A 24,401-nucleotide genomic window follows, 5' to 3' on the forward strand; every position below is an offset into this window, starting at 1 on the left:
TTTTACTTGATGAAGCAATATTCTTCTATCTTCAATTTCTGGGAGAGTGTGATTAAAATAATGTGCATATATGTTCAAGAGCAGAGGATGATATTGCTCAGTATAGATGGAAGAGTCATTGGTTTGTTTTACATCCTATGCATTTTTAATAAGCAGTTTCCCATTTACAGGTATTAAATGTTCCACATGTTGAGTTCAAAGGGATAATACATAACATGAAAATAAAATTTGGTAACATTATGTGATGATGTGTAATTCAATATCGCTAGAACCCTAGAAAATGAATAATAAAGCTATATCTGTTGAAATTTTTCAGAAAATCAAATTCATTCCCTGAAGTACATTGTAATAAAATTGGAACACTGTTACATGATTTACAGCCCTCTAATTCAGACTTTTAAAGCAATTTTATGTCAAAGCAAGGGATTATTTCTTCCCTTCTCTCCAATCCTATACATAGTCTGTAATGACATTAGAAAAGCTACAAAGAGACATTACAAAGCAGATGTGCTCCTAAGTTTGTTCCAGTTTAAACCTTAACTTTAAGTATCCCATGGCTATAAACATTCATATGTAAGTACACCTGGTTTAGATCAAAGATACTTGTGGGTTTCTCATAAAATAATTAAATAATAAAATATTTAATCTTATTAATTTCTATAAAGTAAATGTTCATTGTGTAGTTTTAAATTAACCCCTCAGGGCATTCAAGGGGTAACTAATTAAGTTTATTGGGTGCCCATAAGGGTCAGACACTCCTCCAGATTATTCCACTTGCTCTTATTTCATCCTCCCAGGGCCCAAACAGGTAGGTGATGTTTTTATCCCCACTTTTTAGGAGAGAAAAATTAAGCTCAATAAGGCTTTAGTAACTTGCCAGATGTCATACAACATGGTAATGGAGAGAGCCAGGTTTTGGATTCAGCAAAAGGTGTTGCTCTGACCACTGGGCCACTCCAGTCTCCATTTGATTCCCAGAAAGTACACAGATGGCTGGGATAGGGGGACTGACTTCCATGAATGGCCATGAATTTGACTTATAAATCCTGGACCCATGCTAAAATTCCCAGGAGGAACCTGGTCCTGGAAATTTGGTTTTATTTTTATTTTTTTTTCTCCTTGACAGTTGGTACTGATGGATTAAAATTATCTTGAGGTTTAAGAAAAAAGGAGTATTTGAGGATTGCAGAAAAAAGATTGTGCTGTTAAAAGAAATGACATCTGCCGCCTAGCTACAAGTCATTTTAAGATGACACAAAATGACGCTACAGAGACCACAGAGCTTTCGTAAGAAAGCACAATTCTTGGTCACTTTTCCTGTAAGTGAAATCCCTTTATGGGAAGATGAGCTAAATCTGGAATGCCTAGAAATGATTGCAAGGGCAGATCATTTTAGAGTAACACATATTTAGCAATGAAAGACCATAGGAGAAACTCAATTGGAACTAGAGCAATACAAAATAAAATCTCCTACTGAACCCTGAAAGACTCCTCCTGACCCCTCAAAAGCACCCATGTGTCCTTCTCTACTACTCTGAAAAGGTAATATATAATTAGAACCTAGTAATTCAAGGTAGCATGAAGTTTCTTTCTCACTTGCCAACTAAGACAGCCTGTCAAAATATTTAAAGTATAATGATGGGTAATTTTTATTTTTAACAACTCTTTATTATCAAAATATTACTTGCTTACTGAGTAACCGTCAGACAATGATAGTATGCAAAGGATAAAGTGAAAATGAAACACTATCTTCATTTCCTAGGGGTAACCTAGCTTTCCTCATTTTTCTGAAAAAAAAATATATATCACAAATATCTATTTATATAAGTAATATCACACACACATATACACAACTGTTTAACCTATTTCTTTAAAAGATAACAATGCGTCGTTTGTATTTAGCTTCTAAAACCTTTGATTGGACTGAGCTGGGATTACTTTAGAGAGCTAGTGTAAGGCCTCAAATGGGTTAGCATCAGAAAGACAAAAGTTAAATGAGTGGATTTTTAAATAAAGAACATGAAAAACTTTAACAAAAAAGGAAAGGTAACAAAATTAATACATTGAAACTAATTTTCCCATTGCGTCCCTTGGAATAACAAATAAATTATTAAAGACCACAGTGAGTATTCTAATTTCCAGATATCCAAAGTAGCTCACAGATTTGCCACTAAAAGTTGTGATAAAAAAAAAAAAAAAAAAAAAAAGTTTTCCGAAGAAGGACATAAAAAAGAACCATTAGAGCATCATTTTTCCAGATAGGAATGGTTTTGTTTGTTTGTTGTTTTTAAGCATTGGTTCATTATCACTTCCAGAAAATAACAGGAAGGAGGAGGGAAGGAGAGAGAGCGGGATAGAGAAAATGAGAGATACTGGCATAGTCAGGATATATTGAATTACTATTCTTATTTCTTCACTCTTCTGTAGTGATGTTTCTACATCTTCCATACCTTATAACTGGGAAAAAGGTATTTTCTCACTCTTTGACCCTTGGATTGGCTGTGTGTGATTTGCTTGAGCATCTGACATCTCTACCAGAAACCATCCTGAGATAGAGTGTATAAATCAGCTTTTCATCACTGTGGCAGAATACTTGAGATAATCAAACTTATCAGAGGGAAAGATATACTTTGGCTCATGGTTCAGAGGTTCAGTCCATGGTGGCTAGGCCTCATTGCCTCTAGGGAGGCAGAGTATCATGGTGGGGAGCACATGGTCAAACAAAGCTGCTCACCTCTTGGTTACCAAGAAGTGAAAGAGAGAGAAGAGCTGTTGGAGGTCCCAATATCCCCTTCATGAGCAGACCCCCAGTGACCTTCCACTAGGCTGTATCTCCTTTTCTAGTAAAACCTGCCATGAATTCCATGACCGCAAGATAATATGCATAGCTATGTCTTGGTAAATGAAACTAACCTCATAAATTTAAGTGTTCAAGTTATAAATCCAGAGTCCAGTTAAATTCTTGAGTTCAGTTCAATGATGTGACTAAACTTATAACTGAACATATCTAAACATAGAAGATGTACAGTAAAAATACAGTAAAAGATAATAAAAATGGTACACCTGTGTAGGGGCACTAATCATGAATGGAGTTTGCAGGACCTGAAGTTTGTCTCTGTGAGTCAGTGAGTGAGTGAGTGGTGAGTGAATGTGAAGGCCGAGGGTGTCACTGTGTGCTTACTGTAGGACTTTACAAACACTACCACATAGGCGAAAGTTTTTTCTTTAACGATAATAAACCTTAGCTTTCTGTAACTATAAACTCTTTAGGTTTTAAAAATCGACACTTGTTTAATAATACTTAGCTTAAAACACAAACACGTAGACTGTACAAAAATATTTCTTTCTTTATATCCTCATTCTACAAGTCTTTTCTGCTTTTAAAATTTATTTTTTATTTTTACTGTTTAAGCTTTTTTGTCAATAACTAAGACACGAATGTGCGCATTAGCTCAGTCCGACACAGGGCCAGGAGCATCAGCATCTCTGTCTTCCACGTGCACATTTTATCCCACTGGAAGGTCTTCAGGGACATTAGCACACATGGAGCCGTCATCTCCTGTGACAGCAATGCCTTCTCTGAAATCCCTCCCAAAGGACTTGCTTGAGGCTCTTCTGGAAGACGTGTCACTTTTTTCAGAATATGTCCATAGTGGTTTGCCTGGTTAGTTCCTATTTTTATCAAAGCCTTGCCAGTAATCACATAACACACCAGGAACATTCCTATTGATGGAAACCTTTTCAATGTTGGGCTCCATGTTTTCAAACTTCTAAAGAACAAATTGAGTTCTGAAAAAACTATTGCTTAACCTTCCCACTGAGAATTTTCTTGGCTTTTTTTTTGAGGGGGGAGGGTTGTTTGTTTGGTTTTGTTTTTTGCTTCTCCTATTGTTTCCTTACTCTAGTCTCTTCTTCATCTGTGCATTGCTGCTTGAATTTCAAATCCTCACTGGTCATTTCCTCAAGAACCACTTCTGGGAGCTCATCAGTGTTATCCTCTCCCACACACAGGTTAAAGCTGTTTGCCATCTCAACCAAGTTTTGTTGATTTTTACGACTTTTAATTCTTGGCAAATCCTTTAAAGTCATGGAGGAACCTCTTCAGTGTCTTCTTCCCAGATGCCATTCACACACTCCTTGGTGACATCGCAAGATGAAGCAAAGTTCTTGATGAGATCATGGATATTGTAATCCTTCCAGAATTGCATGAGTGTCTTCTCAGTGTCTGCCTCAGTTGCAGCAATGGCCTGGGGAAAGGTATCCTCAGGCAGTAGACTTTAAAATCTGCTGGTAATCTTTTTATTCATTAGATGATTCAACTTAGTATGTAGCCGGAGAAACACCACTGTGATCATGAGGTAAAAAGTAGGATGTACAGGAGCATTCTAAACAATTAGAAAACCCTGGAGAGGTATGTCATTCTCCAAAAAGCCACTTTTGCATTTCTCTAGCATAGCAGTTCAGGAGGGCATCTTGGAAGAGGAGCTGGGTCATAACTGCTGGTTGCCCATGTAGCACACTGGCAGTGTGTGTGTACTGATATGCTCAAGGGACCCTAGGTTCTCACTGTGCCTAGAACACAAAGCATTTCAATATGGAGTCTACAACATTGTCCCCACGCAAGACTGTTATCCTGTCATTAAAAGCCTTGAAACCTGGCCTTGACCAGGCCTTCTTATGGATGAAATTTCTTTCAGACATCTGTTTCCAGAATAGGAAGGTCTGGTCCACATTGAAGATTTGCTTTGTGAGTAATTTTACTCCACTATCAGCTCATCTAGTATTCAAAAAATTCTTCTTCACTTTCACAGTATGTAATGAGTAATGATTCTTGAATTGTTTAAGCCACTCAGAGCTAGCAGTTTGTTCAGCTTGTGGGGGAAAGTACTTTGGGCCCAGTTTGTAGAATTTTTCCCTTAACCTCACATTCCTACCACTCTCATCTGTCTGTTCCCTATCATGAAGAAGACCAATAGGCTGTGGAGAGATATGTGCAGTCTATAAAGTGTTCCAAGACCGCAGCCACAGCTGAGTCCCAGCCAACTGGCTAACAGCTAGTACAAATCTTTCAGCCACAGGAATGAACCCTCTTGAAAATAGTCAGGCCCCAGAAGAAGCATCCAAGCTGATAGAGTATAGTACTGAGACAAACTGTCCTATTGACCCCTGCCCAAATTACAGATTCACTACCAAAATAAAGGATCATTGCTATTAAACCACTAGTAATGGGGTAGTTTATTATGTAGTGAGAGATAACTAACACAGATATGCTTTTTGCTGCCATTAACAAACCTAATGGCTTGAAACAACACAAATTTTGTATCTTAACATTCCGTAGTTAGAAGTTGAGCCTGAGACTTACTGGGCTAAAATCAAGATGTTGGCAAGGCAGAATTCCTTTCTAAAATTTCTACATGAAAACCTACTTTCTTTTTTTCTAGATTCTAGAGGTAGCCCATGTTCCTTGACTCTTGCCCTCCTCTCTTCATCTTGAAACCAACAATGGCACAGAGTCTTTCTCTCCCAGCATCATGCAAGGCCTTTTTTCTGCCTCCCTTTTCTTTAGGAACTACCTAAGTCATCCAGAATAAACTGTCCTTTAAAGACACCTGATTACCAACCTTAATTCCAACTGCAACCTTAAATATCCCATGCCACTGATACTGGAGATTGTGATGTGTTCTCAGCTCTTCTGTTCTTATGTGAGAGAATTTTAGGTGAGACAGGAGACTTAGCCAAAAGTATAGCAAATTTTATTAAAAAGGGGGAAGAGACACTCAAGGAAGAGAGAGGGGTCCTCCCAGAGAGGAGAGTGACAACATGCTCCCTTTGTTTCCCAGTTTATTGGAGGTCTTGGGGAAGTTAATAGAGTCCCACCCAGGTACCATCTCTAGACTTTTGACTGACAATAGGATTGACAGGTTCCTATTGGACAGATTCTTACCCACGAGTACCCAAGCAAAACCCACGAGGAGGATATTATTATAATGACATGCTAAAGATCTAAAGGAAATCTAGGTCACCTTGGCCTTGCCCTCAGTTCTACCTGACGCTAATTCTTACAGAGTTCATGGTCCATGGTCTTTGTTTTGAATTATTCTGCCTTTATGAGTCCTGGAATCTTTGGTCTGTGTAAAGTTCATAGACGTTTCCCCTTCAGGGTAACTTGGGTTTTTATTGGCAAGGAGAAATCTTAAATTCCTGGAGCCTGAAAGAATAGCCTCACCCTGAGAGAACAGTCTGGAGGATAACAGGTTGTTTTTGGGGAAGAGAACAGGGCAGAACCAGAATGTTCTTAGGCAAATTGCTTTTTTTTTAAAGGAAGGCATGGATTTCCCATTTTTCCAGCACCATTTGTTGAAGAGGCTATCTTTTCTCCAATCTATGTTTTTGGTGATTTTGTCTAGTATGAGATAACCTTTTATGTGGGTTTGTCTCTGTGTCTTATATTCTATTCCATTACTCTTCATGCCTGTGCATTCCCAAGACTGGGATCCTAATTAGAATAAGATATATTCCATATTTATCAATATGTATAATATATTTGTATAAACATATCAAAATAGATTCCACTGTCATGTATAATTAAAAAGAATAAATTAAAAAACAAAATAAGATTAAAAAAAGAAAAGAAAGCTTGTGGGGGTAGCACAGTATCCCTAACTTCATGTTCATGGGGCTCACATCTGCCTATCTCCAAGTAAGCCCCAATATCCACAGGTTCTATGGTTTAGGATGTGGACATGTTTGTGTGACCACTGTCTGTCACCAAAATAAGCAGGGGTAAGAACAATTGAAACCTGCATTACTATTGTAAAATAGCAGTTGAATTGGTCAATGGTCTATGGGTACTAGCTGAAGCACCCTCCCATTGAGATGTAAATGAAATTGGTCCACATGTCTGGTACAGTGTGGGTTTTACATTCTTTCTAGCCATTCCAGGAATTCTAGTGAGGAAGAGGTTGGCTTCCATTGTCCCCAGTCACCTCTATTTTTATACTCTTGTGTCTCCTAAATTTATAAGGTCGTGAATTTTCTCACTATCCTACACATAAGGTCCCGGTTCTATTACTATATCTCACTTAGTCATAGTTCCCCTCTTTTCCTTGATTGCCATGAAATAGCAAATTAAATCAACCCAGATATAGTAAAAGACAAACCTGCAGACAGATTTTATGAAAGGTGCAGGGAGATGGAAGGGTCTGCCTAACAAGAGCAACTCAGAATTGCATGTTAGACATTCCGATTGAGTACCAGTTCTGCTACAGGCCATTCGCCCCACAAGCCTCAGCTATCTCTTCTGCAGCAAAACAAAAGAAAATGGAATCCTTCTAAGGCTGCAGCCCCTGTGCCCTAGCTCAGCTGCAGCCCTCTCCTATGGACATAGAGTTCATTTCTGTGCTCCACTTCTCATTTCTCCTTCCCTCACCAGTGTCCCTGTAAGAGAAAGGGACAGAAGACTGAGATTTATATCAGACTACTGTAAATAATGCCACCACCTCCCTCTATCCCTCAGGAAGGTAAAAAGGGTTAAATCCATTTTGCTGTAAAATATATTTCCCCTCCAGTTACATGAACATAAAGAAAATAGATGTAACCTTGATATTTGGAGAATCCTATGGATTCAGGGATCTAGGGACCTTAGGATAAATGTTCTTCTGAGTTGTTTTGATCCTGTGCTACTTATGCTCTCATGGAATCCAGAAACCAAAAGCAGGCAGGACAGGCAGACAGGAGATTGCTAATCAGCAGAGTGAAGTACCTGTAAGGAGTGCCTGAGAAACAAAAAAAGCATTCTTACCAGGAGCTGGCCTTGGCCCAGGGTAGCATGACACCAAAGGCAGAAAGGATAACAAACCCAGATGTAATGCGGAATCTGCAGGAGTGCTTCAGAGTTTCCAAGGAAAATTAAAAACTAATAACCAGATTACACTTTCTGAGCCCCATGCCCTGTGGACTTCTGCTGAATTTTGAATGATGTGAGAGAGAGAGGGAAACAAAGGTGACTGGGGAAAGAAATAGGCCTTTCAGGACAGTAGTCACAAGGTGTGGCATAAACCCCTGTTCTCACCAGTACCCAGAGGCTCAAAAACTCGTGGGGTTTGGAGTGTACTAAAATTGTGTTAATATTTATTTAGTAAGATATATTAACTTTGATGGAAATTTTTGGTGGGCCAGTAGTATGAATAATTTGAAAATATGAGAATGGCTACAGCCTCAAATAGCACAGAAGGTGTAGTGCTGCCTGCACCCCAGGCTGCTGCGGAAGCAGCTGCGGGGGACACTGAGTGCAGTGAGTGATTTCACATATCACATCAGTTTAATTCTCCCAGCAGCAGAAGTAGGTATCTTTCTCCCAATTCCAAGGATACAAGCCTGGCCAAGGCCACCAGCAGAACCGGGCTGCCATCCTAGCGCTACAACATGCTAAGATCCAGATAACTCATTTGTGAAATGAGGTAAACAATGCCTGCCGCTTCTTATTGTGAGGATTCATTAAGCTGATATGCAAAAATTCCTCTTTACCACACAATGTGTGACCCATAGAACATGCTCAGTAATGGCAAACATGTTTATATTTATGTACATATACATAGTACATATTTCCCACTCAAGGGGGGTGACCTTGCAAGGTAGTTACCCAGAAAGGAAAAAGAAAAAAAAAAAAAGAAAAAGAAAAAAAAAAAAAAAAAAAAAGACTTCTTGTGAGAATAAAGGCAAGTATTCTAATTGGGGTTTATGTACTTCTAAGAAAAATAATTTACCCCAGGCACTGTGTTCAAGCAAAAGCAATTTACTTTCTGTCAGTTCAGAAGAACTATAAATACTAAACCAAGAAAAAAGATTAATCCAGAATTAAGTGTGGGGATGAAACAGTAAAAAAACTGGAGATCTTTATTACCGTAACTCACTTATTATATATGGCTTATACGCTCAAGAGCCCTGGAATAGGCCAGGTGGGGTATTAAGACACAGACATTTTAAATTAAAACCAAATGTAGGGAATATCTACTTTAAACTACTAATATCACAGATAGGAGGCTGTGGCTCTTCCAGCAGGGAAACTCCTGACTGTGCTCCAAAGCTACCCAAGGGTTGGTGGAACTGTTGAGGAAGTTTCTATTAGGAGCTTTCCCTGTATACCTTTTAGAATTGATTGTACATCTCAAAGTGTTGTCTGAAGGTCCTCCTAAGTGGACAGCAAATCAATCTCTTGATACATAAATGTTTAAAATAAAATGCATATACCTAATGCAATATAGATGTCACTTCACTGGAATTTCATCAAATACATCTCTCTGTCATTCATTTTGAAAATTGGGAGTATTTTTACAGAGTTTTAAGGTCTATTTAACATGATCATCCTTGGTTTTTCTTCACCTTTTATTCCTCACCCCATCAGATCAACCAGCAAGCTCTGCTAAAGCTGCCTTTAAACACATACCCTATTCCAAGATGCCATCATCTTTTGCCTGGGCGAAGATAAAAGCCTCACAGCTGGTCTCCTGGCTTCATCTTGTCTCTCACAGTGACGTGATCTTCTAAGTGTAGATCAATTTAGCAGATGTGTATAAAATCTTCCAAGGTTTTCTGCTGCATTGAGAATAATATTCAAATGCCTCACACTGCCTGCAAGACCCTGTGTGAACTGGCTCCTTCTGCCCCATCAAGCTCATGTCTTACCCACCATCCATTTGGTCCTATATGTACTCCATCCATACTCAACTTGGTTCTTTCTTGAACACTCCCAGTTCTTTCCCATCTTAGCAACCTAGTGCTATGTTGCTTCTGTTTGGAATATTTGTCTACCAAAGTCTCCCGTGGCAAATTACTTCAAGTCACATTTCTACTTACTTGTCACCTCCTCACATATGCCTTCCCCCAACCACCCAGTCTAAACAGGGTCCCTAGTCACACTCCATCACATCATTCAGTTTTATTTTCATTCTAGCATCTAATATCTTCATGTGTTATTTACCTGACTTATCCTTGTAATCCCAGCACATGTATCAATGTATGACAATAGCAGATGTTCAATAAACATGGATCTAATGAAGGAATGAAGGACTGGCACCACCAGTAGCAAAGATGATATGTGAAGTTCTGCTGAGGCCCTGAAGGAGCTCGTGGACTGTCAAGGATATATGAGAAAGAGACTTGGAGCACCAGATGTTAAGGGCTAAAGTGAAATCACTTTATTATTATTATTAGTATTATTTCCATAGTCTTAACCTGCTATTGTAATCTCCACGTAGTAGGATATTTCATCCCAACCAGTTATTTATAACTATCCTAAATCTTGTAAATAAAACTAAAAATTTAAAAAGTCACCATTTCCTTGAATATATAATACAAAACTTTATTAGTTCTATTGTATTGGGTTTATTTTTGTTTTGGCTTTCATTCCTTATTTCTTTACACCTTTCTGAAGTATTCTTTCTGCCTTTCAGGTGTGGGTTCATTACCAAATTTTAACCCAAACTTTTAGTAATTTAGTAGGAAAACAGACAGTGATCAAGGAGCTAGGACCCTGAACCTGATTTTGCATCCTTGAATCAAACTACTATTTGCAGTTTCAAAAAAGCCTCTAACTATGCTGCAGAATGCAGTAACCACAATACCTACCAGATGGTTTCCAAAGTACAAACCCATGTGTGATTAGCATGGAATGAAGAAATGAGAATAGAAATTATGTCCAATCTACTGAGTCTACCTGCCTGTAAATAGCACTGCACTCTCAAACCCTGCCAGTAGCCAGTCATGCCATAGATCAGCCAGCCAACATTCTTCAGGAGAGCAAAACACAGCATTTTCTCTGAGAAGCCTGATCCTCAGCTTGGCCCATGCTTGAAGTGCTTGAAATAATGCTTAATGTTTAAGTCTTTAATTCTGTAGGGTTTTTGTTTTTTTAATTTGTTTTGAATAGGTGCCTTATTCACTAAACATGTTAGACTAAATCTCTAGCAAATTGCAGGCTCTGTGCTTACTTGGGAGAATTTGAACTTGAAACAAGATCCTTTCTCTCTTTTCCTTTCAGATCCTATTGTGGATTCTACTGCCTATGACCTTCTTGAAGCCAGGAAGATTGCCTGAGGTGAGGAATGAAGTTATGTTTATTTCAAACGCTAGGGGAAAGTATTACTTCCTGTTTAAGTGACACCCATCTCAAATAGTGGAAATTAGGGAAATACAAAGTGTTCAAAGCTAAATTTGTTTAAATAGATGCAGTGATTAGCTTTTCTGTTGTCAATAGAAAAAAAAAAAATACTGAATCAAGGGATGAGATCAGTAACCAATTAGAATAGAAAATACCCCATGAGGCTATTAGATAATAATTGGTCATTGGAGAAAGAGGCCTCATGAATTTTTCAGATGCACATATGGAAATTATCCCTTCTGAGCAGGTCAGACAAATGAGTATATGAATCTCACAATTTTAGTCACAATGCGTACTATTAATGAAACCCAGGATCCATTTATAAATTCTTGTGCTCATTTCCAAAATCTAGGACCAAATTATTTCACAGCTTATTAACTTACTACAAATTTACTTAAAACTATAATGGAAGAATATATTTAAATTCCAAAACTAAAATGTAAATAAGGTATTATGAAAGATTTCTTGGAAGGGGGTTCTTTGGATTGGGAGATAAAAATGAGTTCCAATTATTGTAACTAATCATTACTCTAAAATGATGTGAAAATATTATAATATGTTTGGAAAATACACAAGAAAACACACATTTCCATTTTCCTTTGTTGACACACTTGTCCTCATAATTATCCATTTTTACTTGGCAATAAAATATTCTATCAAGTACCTCAATTATAATTTAATTAATATTGCCACTCGTATTTGGTATTTAAGTCACTATCAGTATCAAAAATATTAGAAATGGGTATTTTCATAGGTCAGGTTTATTTCCCCTAATTCTTTGGTTGGTGCCCTTCTCCCTTCCTTTTTTCTTTCCCTCCATCCATCTTTCTCTTTCCTTCCTTCCTTCACTTCTTTCTTCCTTTACTTCTTTCTTTCTTTCTTCCTTTCTTTTCTTTTTTTTTTTTTTCTTCTTTTTTCTTTTCTTCCTTCCTTGCTTTCTTTTCTTTCTTTTCTTGTGGTAGGGAATTGAAACAGGGGTGCTCTATCATTGAGCTACATCCCCAGTCCCTTTGCTTTTCAATTTTGAGACAGGGTCTCATTAAGTTTTCATTCTGGCTTCAAACTTGCACACCTCCTGAGCCTCCTGAGTAGCTGGGACTACAGGTGTGCACCACCATGCCTGGCCCTTGGTTTCTTTTCTTAGGATAAATTTACAAAAGTCAGATGATCATATCTATGCTTCTGAATATTTTTACAACTCTTAGTATAGTATTTTGAAAAGGCAAAACAATTAATCTTTTCTCCAGTAATACATGAGGATTTCAGATTCACCTCAGTCTCACCAACAAAGGATTATTTATTCATTTTTTTCTCTTTGCAACCTAAAATATAGTAAATGCTATTTTTTCATGTTTTAATTTCCCTTTCTGTTATTACTAGGGAAATGATTTCAACATGTTAAAGAATAATTATATTTCTTCTTTCGTATGGTTTGTTACAGATTTTTGAAATTAGTTTCCCCATTGTGTTAGAGAGGTCTTTCCACCAAAAACCCAGGTTGATGAAGGCGCAGGTGCAGAAAGGCAGAGGATGGTGATTGGGTAGGATTATAGAATTTAGAAGAGGGAAGAGCAAAAAATGAAGACACAAATCAAGCTGTCACCACATCACAAAAGAAAAGGCAACTTTCTTAATATGACTTAAGGATTCTTTTCTTATGTCAGAAGTATATTAGTAGTTCTTAAATAGGATTTATCCAAATTGGTTCATAAACAGAAATAAATCCTATGTCCTCTCTTCCTTATGAGTCATGAAACAACTAAGTATGTCCTTCATTCTCCATGACAAAGGTGGTATAAAAACATGTTAGCGTCTCTCTGCATATGTTGAATGCGTTCTCAATAAGCACTGCTTCAGAATGTCAGTGTAGGACCATGTAGAGTAGAAAAGTAATGTCTTTTCTGACCCAGTATTAGAGTCATGGCTGAAATCCCTACAAAAAAAGACAGATTAATAGGAAAAAGGCATATAAATTAATTCAGTGTAAATTTTAGGTAACATCAGAGCCTTCAGAAATAAAGACCCAAAGAAATGTCAAAGCAGTGTTTTTTATGGACAGTCATGCAAAAGTATGCTTGGAGGACAAAGGGCATGATCTGATGATAATAAACTAGGGGCAATTTAGCAAGGTCCCTAAGTTCAGTTTCTTTTTTATTTCCTTGTGTGACATTCCTACCTTCCAGGTCTTAGGTCTGACACTCATCACAGGAAAGTCTTCAAGGGCAGAGGAAACAAGGCCTGCCTTAGGAGACAAGGATAGGGAAATGTGTCATATTTGGGAATAGAATGTTCTAACCTCATCAATAGTTAAACAAGAATTCTGGCTTACAGTATAATAACATACACTAAAATAGGTAAGATATTTAAAAAATGCCATATCTTGTCATTAATAGGTTTATTATCAATATATGAAGCAATCTGAAAAATAACATTACTTATTCTAGTAATCAAGGTCAAACAAAAAGGTGCAATATGTTCAATTTAACTACCAAAGCACATCGTCACACTTATTCAGTCTGAAATTATCCCAAGTTTCATAAGACAACTTAATTTTACACATTTTCTATTTTTTCTGTGTCAGGTGTGTGTATATGTGTATGTGCATGTGTGTGTGTGTGTTGGTTTTGAGATATCTTTTAAAATAAGTTTTACTACTTTAATTATAAATTTTATCAAATACTATAATTTTTTATGTACAGATTCAGTGAATATATTTTTAATGTACTTTAACACTAGTAATAAATAATAACTGATTGCAAATACTTGCACCAAACTTGGCATAACATAATTCAATAAAAGCTTATCAAGTCTATAGAAAATACTATATCATATCTATGGTTACCATCTGTTCTAGCAGAAACCTAATCCCAAACTCATACCTACAAAGGAAAAAAATGGTTATTCACCCCACAACTGCTTCTTTTGAGAAGTTTAGTTCTTTGTTTATCAGAGCAGTAGGTGATAAAAAACAGATTGCAAATTCAAGGCCCAACCACAGCAACTCAGTGACACCCTGTCTCAAAATGAAAGAGAAAAAGTGCTGGGGATGTAGTTCAGCAATAGAGTGCCCCTGAAATTAGTCCCCAGGACCTTAAGAAAAAGAAAAGAAAAAAGGAAAAGAAGTAAGTGATAAAGATGAGAGTAGTTTAAAAAGCCAGCCCTGGTGGCAATTTCCCTGGTGCATGAGAATAAGCAGCCACTGCTCTTGAGCAAAGTGAGTTGTATTTCCATATTTTGGTTTGACCAATAATATGACTATCATTATTAAAACAATTGCATTATTAAAATCCATACATCAAGAAGAGCAATGTTATGTGCTCTCTAAAATTCTAGCACCCTATACTGTAATTTTCTTTCCCATCCTATATTATGGTTAAAATGTGATTTTTCTTCCTCTGAGCTTTCTTGGTAATATAACCATGCAGAACATGTTTATTAAAAAGTACTCATTTTATCTCAACATGTTCTATTTAGGAGTGGTTTGATGTTGGCTATTTATTTGCTGGTTTTGTCTTTGCTGGCAAAAGGCATATTATGGAGACATCAGCCGAAACATTTGGGTGGATGTTAAACATGCAATTATTTGAATACTTTACCTACAACGTACCAAACATCTGAACATTGAAAATTGTTCTTAAATTGTTCAAATGATTAGAAATCATTCCAAACTTAGTCACTGGCTTGCATTAAAGACTGCTTGCATTAAAATATAAGGCCCATGCTTGTCATCCATGGAGTAGATCTCAGTTGGGGAGTTCAACAAAAAGAAGGTTGCTAGACATCTGAATAGTCACTAGGAAAGGCTTCCAAGGACAGAACATGTAAGAGCACCAGTCACCAACTCAATAAGTCATCCAATAAGTATATGAAATGCTTATACTTTGGACCAGACTCTAGTTTTGGAAGTACTTTTAGAATGTGGCATATTTAAACTTCCTCCAAGAAAATTTCCCCTGCCACACATTTACCCTTCTTATAAACATTGTAATTTTGGTTTGGTTGACTTTTGACCAAATGTATTACATGGAACCTTCTGATTGATAAATCCCTGCTTTTTTTGCACTGAGAATACAATATATTATTCTAAAAGTTACTCTAGAGAAGAGGTACAAAGAACCCATCATCCACTTGGAAGATGTATTGAGAACTTCACATGAACCTTCTTATAGAATTAACATTTAATGTGTATTATGATTGTTTAATCTCTCTCCCTCTCTCCCTCTTCCTTCCTCCCCACACCCTCTCTCCCTCGCCCCCTTCTTTCTCATCTCAGCTAGAAAATGCTGTGCAGGTGTTATTCATCATTTAAAATACACTCTGTTACAGACAATTTAGTTTATGTGCCAGAGCAAATACACAGTTACAGACAATTTGTTTAATGCAACCAGGAAGTCTTGGTATCTGACCACAGCTCCTATTGGAACAAGAGCAACTAAGGACAGCAGGAAAGAATTTAGCAAATTTAATGCTGAGAAGGGAGAGCTTGTATACCTCACTGCCTATATTGCCTTTGATAACTTCCTGTTGTAGAAATTCCTCTGTATGGACAAATAAGGACAGAAGTAGAAAATAACAGTACAATTTAGAAATTTTTCCCTGTCAAAGAACAGCAGATGTATCTTGAGAGAAGTACAGTGGTGTTATGTTTTGTGGATGAACAACTTAAGGGAACAAGAACCCAGGCAGAAGCTACAAATTGCCAGGATAAGAACTAGACCTCAAAAAGAGGAAGAGAAAAGAAATTGGGGCAGATGTTCAAAGTGCCAGAGCCTAAGCCCACGTTTCAAAACAAGAAAGATACAACTCAGGAGAGAAGAAATCAAGGTAGATCTCAGGGACATGGCTCTGACTGACACACTTCAGGGACTCACAGATGCCTAGAGTTCCCACAGCACACAGTCATTGGGCAGCAATGGCTCTGAACCTGAGCAGAACTGGTCCTGTCAAGGATGAAATCTGGTCCTGTAGAAAAGTAGAGGTTGAGAGCAGTCAGAGACTGGCATTTGCCTTAATGGGGCTGTCATTTTCTTGTCAACGTCTGACCTCTTTGCGGGTAGGTTTATTTGACCCCAATCTTTTTCTAATGATAACTATTTTCTAACGTTAACTCTTTTTGATTCATTTTGATTTTAAAAAAATTACTTTTGACTGTGGTGTTCACTTTTGGTTGCTTTTGTTGAAAAGGAAATGTGTTTTGTCTAAAGGGGATGAAGTCTACTAATTAGTCTTCTCAAATTAATTGTAGTACCAGTTCTTATTTACTCAGAATCTTAGTATAATGATCATAGGCTCTGAAGCAGGCTACAGTCTAAATATACTGTAATATAAAATAGAGATACCATTTGTAGCAGAGAATTTCCTATCAGATACTCTGAAGTTAATGAATCTGTGCAATACATTTCAGACTAAGTGCTCCTTCCTTCTTTGTTATGATGTGAGTGGATTATGTGTTACATAAACAATTGACTTCTCTTCTCAAACAAAGTCAAGAGGCTGAAATTATCACAAGAGAAAGACTTCTGTGTCTTTGACCTGACATTGACCACAATTTTCAACTTTCCAGATGTAAAGGATAAGTAGAAAATATCAGATATTCAAAAATCCTCATTCCTTTTAATTATCTTTTAATTAACTTTCTATGTCCTTTTAATGAAGATTCAAGTTTTTTATAATCATACAGAGTTCATGACTCCTGCATATCCTTAATACCACTGAAGGCAGAATTTTACATAATAATTGGTTACTTAAAATGCAATAGCATGGTGGACAAGCTGTAAGCTGATGGCTTTGAATTAGCATAGTCTTTGATAAGATTTTCATTCCACTGCCTTGGGATTCATATGCTGTTGGACAGAGTTGTTTAAAACTGGACAACAATCACGAATAGTGAAAACTGAAATCCCTAAATCAAATGGCACAAGCTTCAGTGAACCAGAGAAAAAAATCAAATTTGTCCAAGAATGATTACTTCTTTTCATTCTGTCTCCTCTCCACTTGCACCACTTCCAAGGTAACCCAGGAAAAAAAAAGTGTAAAGGACTTTAAAAACTGTTTAAGTAGATTGAAATGATTAACAACCCTGATTTGATCATTACTCAGATCCCACAAATACGTTCAATTAAAATAATATATACATGTATTTTTTTGAAACCAGGGATTGAACCCAGGGGCACTTTACCACTGAACCACATCCCCAGTTCTTTTTATTTTTTATTTTGAGATGAGGGTCTGACTAATTTGTTTAGGGCCTCACTAAATTGATGACTTTGAACTTACGATCCTCTTGCCTCAGCCTCCAAAGTTCCCAGAATTACAGGCATGTACCACCACACCCAGCAATAATAATCAATTTTCAGAAGTATAAAGGGCAAAGAATACTCAATGGCAAGTGAGTCCAAAATTATTTTATTAAAAAAATCTAAATTCTTAAGGAACAAAAATTCTACTCTGTTTTCAAATACTGTTTCAGTCAGCATTTGCATCACTGTGAGGAAAAGACCCAACAAAAACAATTAAAGGAGGAAAAGTTTGTTTGCCTCATAATTCCCAAGGTTCAAGCTATGATTAGCCAACTCCATACCTCTGGCCCTGAGGCCGGGCAGAACATCATGGCTAAAGGCCATGGTAGAAGAAACCAGCTTAGGACCTGGAAAGCAAGAAGCAGAGAGAGAAAGATCTGTTCACCAGGGACAAAATATAAAACCCAAAGGTATACCCCTAGAGATTTGCTTCTTCCGGCTACTTCCTACCTGCCTAGATTTACCATCCGGTTAATCCCTATCAGTGAATTAATCCACCTTTTAGGTTAAAGCTCTTATAATCTAATCATTTCATTTCTGAATCTTCTTGCATTGTCTCACACATGAGCTTTTGGGAGACACCTCCATCTAAACCATAACATACAATAATTGTCTTTGAAGATTGTCTTCAGGTCCTCTATGAAATGTCAATTACCTGGTGTTACCATTTCCCTTTGAATAATCTCATCTAAGGTTGTAATACCTGTTGCTTTTGAACTTTTTAACAAATTTAGTTTACAGTGTAAACAAAAATGTTTATAACCCAGCAGTATACAAGTTTTGAACTACCTGAGACAATAGACTAAACCCATGAAACCTGTTCTGCTTATGGCTTGCATAGGAATGAATGTTAGGCCTGGTGATAATTAATGTAATCTCTTCATTTAGTAGATGTAAAAACTTAAAAGGAGAGAGACTAGATGACTTGCTCAAAATCTCAAGTTTTCCTTTCATTAAGGTAAGTCCAGTAATTCATATATTTTTTAAATTTTTATTATTTAGTAGCTGAAACTATAACAAATGCTTCAAAACATTAAGATTTTATTTCTTAGGACTGGGATTGTAGCTCAGTGGTAGAGCAACTTGCCTAGCATGTATGAAGCACTGGGCTCAATCCTCAGCACCACATAAAAGTAAATAAATAAATTGAAGGTATAAAAAGATACCATAAAATTTTTTAAATTTTATTTCCTTTACTATTTTATGTGAAAGTATTATCATTTTAAATTTATATTCTATACTCCCTCTATATGTTACTATACTGCCCTATCTATAGTATTTATAGTATTGCCATACTATATTTATTTTGGACTTCATCTCAATTAGCCTTGTTTACTGAGATTGGCCTATACTCATAAATCTGTTTGCTCCAAAGATAAAGCTTAACACTATTGTTTACTGTTTCCTGAAAATTGCACTCCAGTGAATTATTGAGAGATATTTATACATTTGATATATCTGTGTGATGAAAGTTAAACCAGTTACTTAAAGATATTTCAAAATATAATCTTTCACACAAATATCAATAGATTTTCCTTGCATATCTCTTAAATTTTTCTTCATTCAATTCATTCACGCTTAGTTGCAGGACACTTTCGTAGATCATTGGGTTTTTCTAGAAACTGAAATGTAGGTGAATAGTGAAAGCCATTCATATTCTAAAGGTTGAGGCTTACTCTTAAATTTGAAGCCAACCCAAGGGGGAGAATTCAGAACCCTGAAGGGAAAACCTCACATGCCAGATGGGTCAGCCCTTACCAAACCAAGTGAAAAATCTAAATATCTAGAGACCACCCCTATGTCCCCCAGACAACTTAACATCTCCTAAGAACTTGGAAACTAAGAGTTTGTTCACTTTTACTTTGTTATTTAAAGACTGGGTACTTATTCAAAGAAACATTAATTCTGATACCTCTATAATCATGATTCTCAACCTTTTTGATCTCTGAACCCTTTATACTCTTATAAATTTTAAAGACCCTACTAAGTTTCCCCCCTGTACTGGAGATAGAACCCAAGGGTGCTCTACCACTGAGTTATACCCCAGCCTTTTTTCTTTTTTTATTTTGAGACAGGGTCTTGCCAAGTTGCTGAGGCTGGCCTTGGATTTGTTATCTTCTGCCTCAACCTCCAGAATCCTTGGGAACACAGGCATCACCATGGCCATCCCAAAGAACTTTTTATTATGTAGGTTATATTTATCAATATTTACCCTATTTATCAATATTTACCCTAATTAAAACTGAGAGTCAAACTTTTACGTAATTTTAAGAAGCAGTCAACAAACTATATATTAAAATAAGCGACATCTTTTTGAAAAGAACATAACTACATTCTCTAAAACAAATTAGTAGATACATTACTTATAATTTTGCAAATGTCTTTACTACCTGGCCCATTAGAAAAGAACTGAATTCTCATATCTTCTTCCGAAACCAATTTTTGTGACCCATTATTTTGGTCAAATTATAAGTGAAATGTAGGACTTGTGGAGACATGTAATTGGAAAAGGCAGAATATTTTGGACCTCCTCAAATGGTATCATTGACTCACAAGGGTTCAAGGACCACACTTGGATAATCACTGCTCCAGAAAATACAAGGCATTCTTCCTTTCAGTGGTTGGAGTACATGACCACTGAGACATCTCAATTTCATTATTCAGAAGTGAAATGAGAACCCTTTGCCCAGAAGAATACACAAGTCTCTCAGTCATATTTTTTCACAATGGTTCTTATAACTCAGAGTCTGTGCATCTGAGCAGGGGCATTTTATTCAACAGCTCTCCTGTATTCTGATGTAGTGCTCTTCAGACATATGAAAACTTGTGTGGTTAGACAATCTACTGAATTGGATGTTGAAACATTCTACAGTTGACCCCACTGACCCTAATTCTCAATATCAGAGTCATGTTGAGGGAGATGAGAACCTTCCTGACAGAACTATGAATCAGTTAAGAAACTCTAAGAATGAAGATCAACCCCAAGTAAAACCACTTAAGGTCACAATAGACTTCCTTCTCTATCAAGGAGAAACAATTTAAAACAATTCTGTCCAGATGTTATGCCATTCATCTGTTTGGAAATATCCAGTGGAAAAAAATTGCTTCGATATTGAGGATCAAATAAACCTTAATAGGTTTTGGTCCTGACAGCACCTTTATAGTACCTTCGGCATAAAACCAGTTTTTTTATTGTAAACAAAGGGGTACAACTTGTTCCTCTGTTTGTACATGAAGTAGAGGCGTACCACTTGTGTAATCATACATTTATATAGGGTAATGGAGTTTGATTCATTCTGTTATTTTTCCCTTCCCCCCACCCCCCCACCCCTGTTTTGCCTCTATACAGTCCCTCCTTCCTCCATTCTTGCCTCCCTCCCACCCCCCATTATGTATCATCATCCGCTTATCAGCGAGATCATTCATCCTTTGGTTTTTTAGGTTTGGCTTATCTCACATAGCATGATATTCTCCAGTTTCATATATTTGCCTGCAAATGCCATAATTTTATTCTTCTTTATGGCTGAGTAATATTCCATTGTATGTATGTACCACAGTTTCTTTATCCATTCATCAATTGAAGGGTATCTAGATTGGTTCCAAAATCTGGCTATTGTGAATTGAGCACCTATGAACATTGATGTGGCTGCATCATTAGTATGCTGATTTTAAGTCCTTTGGGTATGGGCCAAGGAGTGGGATAACTACGTCAAATGGTGGTTCCATTCCAAGTTTTCTGAGGACTCTCCACACTGCTTTCCAGAGTGACTACACTAATTTGCAACCCCACCAGCAATGTATGAGTGTACCTTTCTCCCAACATCTTCTCCAACACCTATTATTGCTTGTATTCTTGATAATCGCCATTCTAATTGGGGTGAGATGGAATCTTAGGGTAGTTTTGATTTGCATTTCTCTTATTACTAGAGATGTTGAACATTTTTTCATATGTCTGTTGATTGCTTGTAGATCTTCTTCTGTGAAGTGTCTGTTCATTTCCTTAGCCCATTTGTTGATTGGGTTATTTATATTCTTGGTGTAGAGTTTTATGAGTTCTTTATATATTCTGGAAATTAGTGCTCTATCTGAAGTATGCGTGCCAAAGATTTTCTCCCACTCTGTAGGCTCTCTCTTCACATTAATGATAGTTTCCTTTGCTGAGAGAAAGCTTTTTAGTTTGAATATATCCCAGTTATTGATTCTTACTTTTATTTCTTGTGCTAAGGGAGTCCTGTTAAGGAAGTCTGATCCTAAACTGACATGTTGAAGATTTGGGCTTACTTTTTCTTGTATAAGATGAAGGGTCTCTGGTCTGATTCCAAGGTCCTTGATCCATTTTGAGTTGAGTTTTATGCAGGGTGAGAGATAGGGGTTTAGTTTCATTCTGCAGCATATGGTTTTCCAGTTTTCCCAGCACCATTTATTGAAGAGGCTATCTTTTCTCCATTGTATGTTTTTGGCACCTTTGTCTAGTATGAGAAAACCGTATTTATTTGGGTTTGTGTCTGTGTCCTCTGTTCTGTACCATTGATCTACCTGTCTATTTTGTTGCCAATACCATGTGGTTTTTGTTACTATTGCTTTGTAGTAGAGTTGAAGTTCTGGTATTGAGATACCCCCTGCTTCACTCTTCTTGCTAAGGATTACTTTAGCAATCTAACAAAAGAGGTGAAAGACCTCTACAATGAGAACTACAGAACACTAAAGAAAGAAATTAAAGAAAACCTTAGAAGATGGAAAGATCTCCCATGTTCTTGGATAGACAGAATGAATATTGTCAAAATGGCCATACTACCAAAAGTGCTATACAGATTCGATGCAATTCCAACTAAAATCCCAAGGATGTACCTCACAGAAATAGAGCAAGCAATCATAAAACCAGTTTTGAGTTGCCATCTCTTCTAGAAGGAAGAAATGGGTTTCCGTGGAGCTGTCCATGGTCCTTATCTCAGAGACTCACTTTTCAATCTGCCTTTCCAGCTTAGGTCTGCCTTGCTTCCAAGTATTTCTAGACTACGAAGCTTCTTTGTGAGTCTTGCTATGATTATTTCTTGAAATGGTGCTAGTATTTCCTCTGCCTATAAACTTTTCACTGCAGGTTAATATTGTCAGCCCTACCTTCTACCTATTCCTCTCCTGCTTTATAATAGCTTCATCTTTGTCAAGAATCTGTCTACCAACTTCTATTCCTGGGCTGGCTTCCACTGTTCCAGGCATACTGCCCTACTTGATGCAGAACACCAGCCAAAAATGAATCTAAGAGTAACTAGTAAGCATGATTTAAAGATGACTGAAATCCTGCCCTGCCCCAAGGCATCTCCTTTGAGACTTGCATTGTGACTAAACTCCCAATTGAGAATGTAGCATCAAAGAACAATAGTGACTGAATTTACACAATGGTGCACTGGATTACACAATGGTTTTATAAATTTCGTCTAATTAATATTCACAATATCTCCATCAGATCAATATTATAATCTCCAATTTACAGTTGAGGGCCCAAGACTCAAACAAGTTAATAAGGAGTCCAATTTAACACAACTAGTATATAGCCCAGGTAGTCTCATACTGAAGTCTGTCTCACTTCACTGAGTGCATTCTGCCTGGAAGAATAGTCTAGAAGAACCTGAGGCATACTTAAATTCATCAATGTTTACATGTAAATTCATGAAATTCATACATGTGAATAACACAATGGCATTCGACTTTTAATATCGCTTTGATTTGGGCACTTTTTCATTTTGATGCAGGTTTATTCATGTTTCACCAAGGGTAGGAAAGGTATATATGCTTTTTGCTAACTGACTGATTGAGTGCAGGTATAAAGCTATGTCATTAAAAACCTCTAACCCCTTTCTCTGTACCAGGTGACAGGCCATTAAATCAGAGCGACTTGCTCCAGGTCAGAAGTTCATTGACCAACACAAGGCATCTTTAACATTGTTTGAGCTTATAAATTCCATTAATGACATAGGCAGAATGAAGGAAAGTTTTGCAAGTGATGGGCTGAAGCTTCATCATTTGAGGGCCAGATGTGGTCATCTCCATCAGCTTTTTTTCACACTTTTAGAGTTCATTTTCTAGTTTTTATTCAATCTTCAATCCCTTCTATTTCAAAATTCCAGAGCTCAGAGAACAAACTCTGGATAAGCACTTCCTTGACCCACAAGCTAATAGTAACACAGGATAATCACTTCCTTTCAAGGTCCTTTACTTAGTCCCATTGTTTGCCATAAAAAGTTATAGTCCACAGTTCTGGGAATTAGAAAACATATTTTAAGAAGGGGCATTTCTTCCAGTCAACTGCAGCCCATCCTCTGGTCTCCAAAGATTCACATCCACTCATGTGCAAAATACATTCACACCATTCTGGCATACTCCCAAATCTCAACCTATTACAGCATCAATTCAAAATCCATTTAAACCTCATCTAAAAGTCTCATCTAAATACCATTGTCTCAGAAGTCTCCAATAATTTAGATTTCTCATCTAAATCATCTATATCAAGAATGGGTTAGATGCTGAGTATGTTCCATCCTGGGGCTAAATTCCTCCTGTCACTTCTCATAACACACAATTTTTATCTAGATATTTTTCCTTCAGTGTTAATATTAAAGTTTTGAGGAAAATCAAAGCTTCCCAAAGAACTCATAGGCATTTTTTTTTTCCATTTGGCTAGAGTCAGTTTTGTTTTTTGCTTAATTGTAATACAAATGGATGAAAGTTACACAGCTCCTCTTCAAAGTGAGCCAGAAGTGTTTGATATGTTGGTGCCTGAAGTGAGAGTCCATCCTGATATCTTAATCAGTCACATTAGCTTCTCCTGGCTTTGAAAATACTATAATCTATTCCTGGAGATTTGACTGTTTCTGCTGCCTTTAGTTGCATTATCTATCATGTAACAGACATAATCTTCTGTATACACAATATTTTCTAAGTCAAAG

At 37.0% G+C, this 24,401-nt stretch overlaps 1 protein-coding gene across 23 annotated transcripts in view; it reads left to right on the forward strand.

Annotated features, from left to right (window-relative positions):
• The window catches only part of B3GALT1 (beta-1,3-galactosyltransferase 1), a 644,122-nt gene that overhangs the window by 465,150 nt on the left and 154,571 nt on the right, over positions 1 to 24,401 (forward strand). For 5 of the 23 annotated variants that reach the window (XM_079131893.1, XM_079131881.1, XM_079131877.1 and 2 more), the window contains one exon: positions 11,039 to 11,095. The exons of the other annotated variants lie outside the window; for them this stretch is intronic. The gene's annotated coding sequence lies outside the window, so the exon portion shown is untranslated. Of the gene's footprint in view, positions 1 to 11,038; positions 11,096 to 24,401 lie in introns of those variants that run through there. 23 annotated transcript variants of the gene reach the window in all.

The sequence above is a fragment of the Sciurus vulgaris genome, assembly GCF_902686455.1.
Source record: "Sciurus vulgaris genome assembly, chromosome: 3".
In the NCBI taxonomy this organism is placed as follows: Eukaryota; Metazoa; Chordata; class Mammalia; order Rodentia; family Sciuridae; genus Sciurus; species Sciurus vulgaris.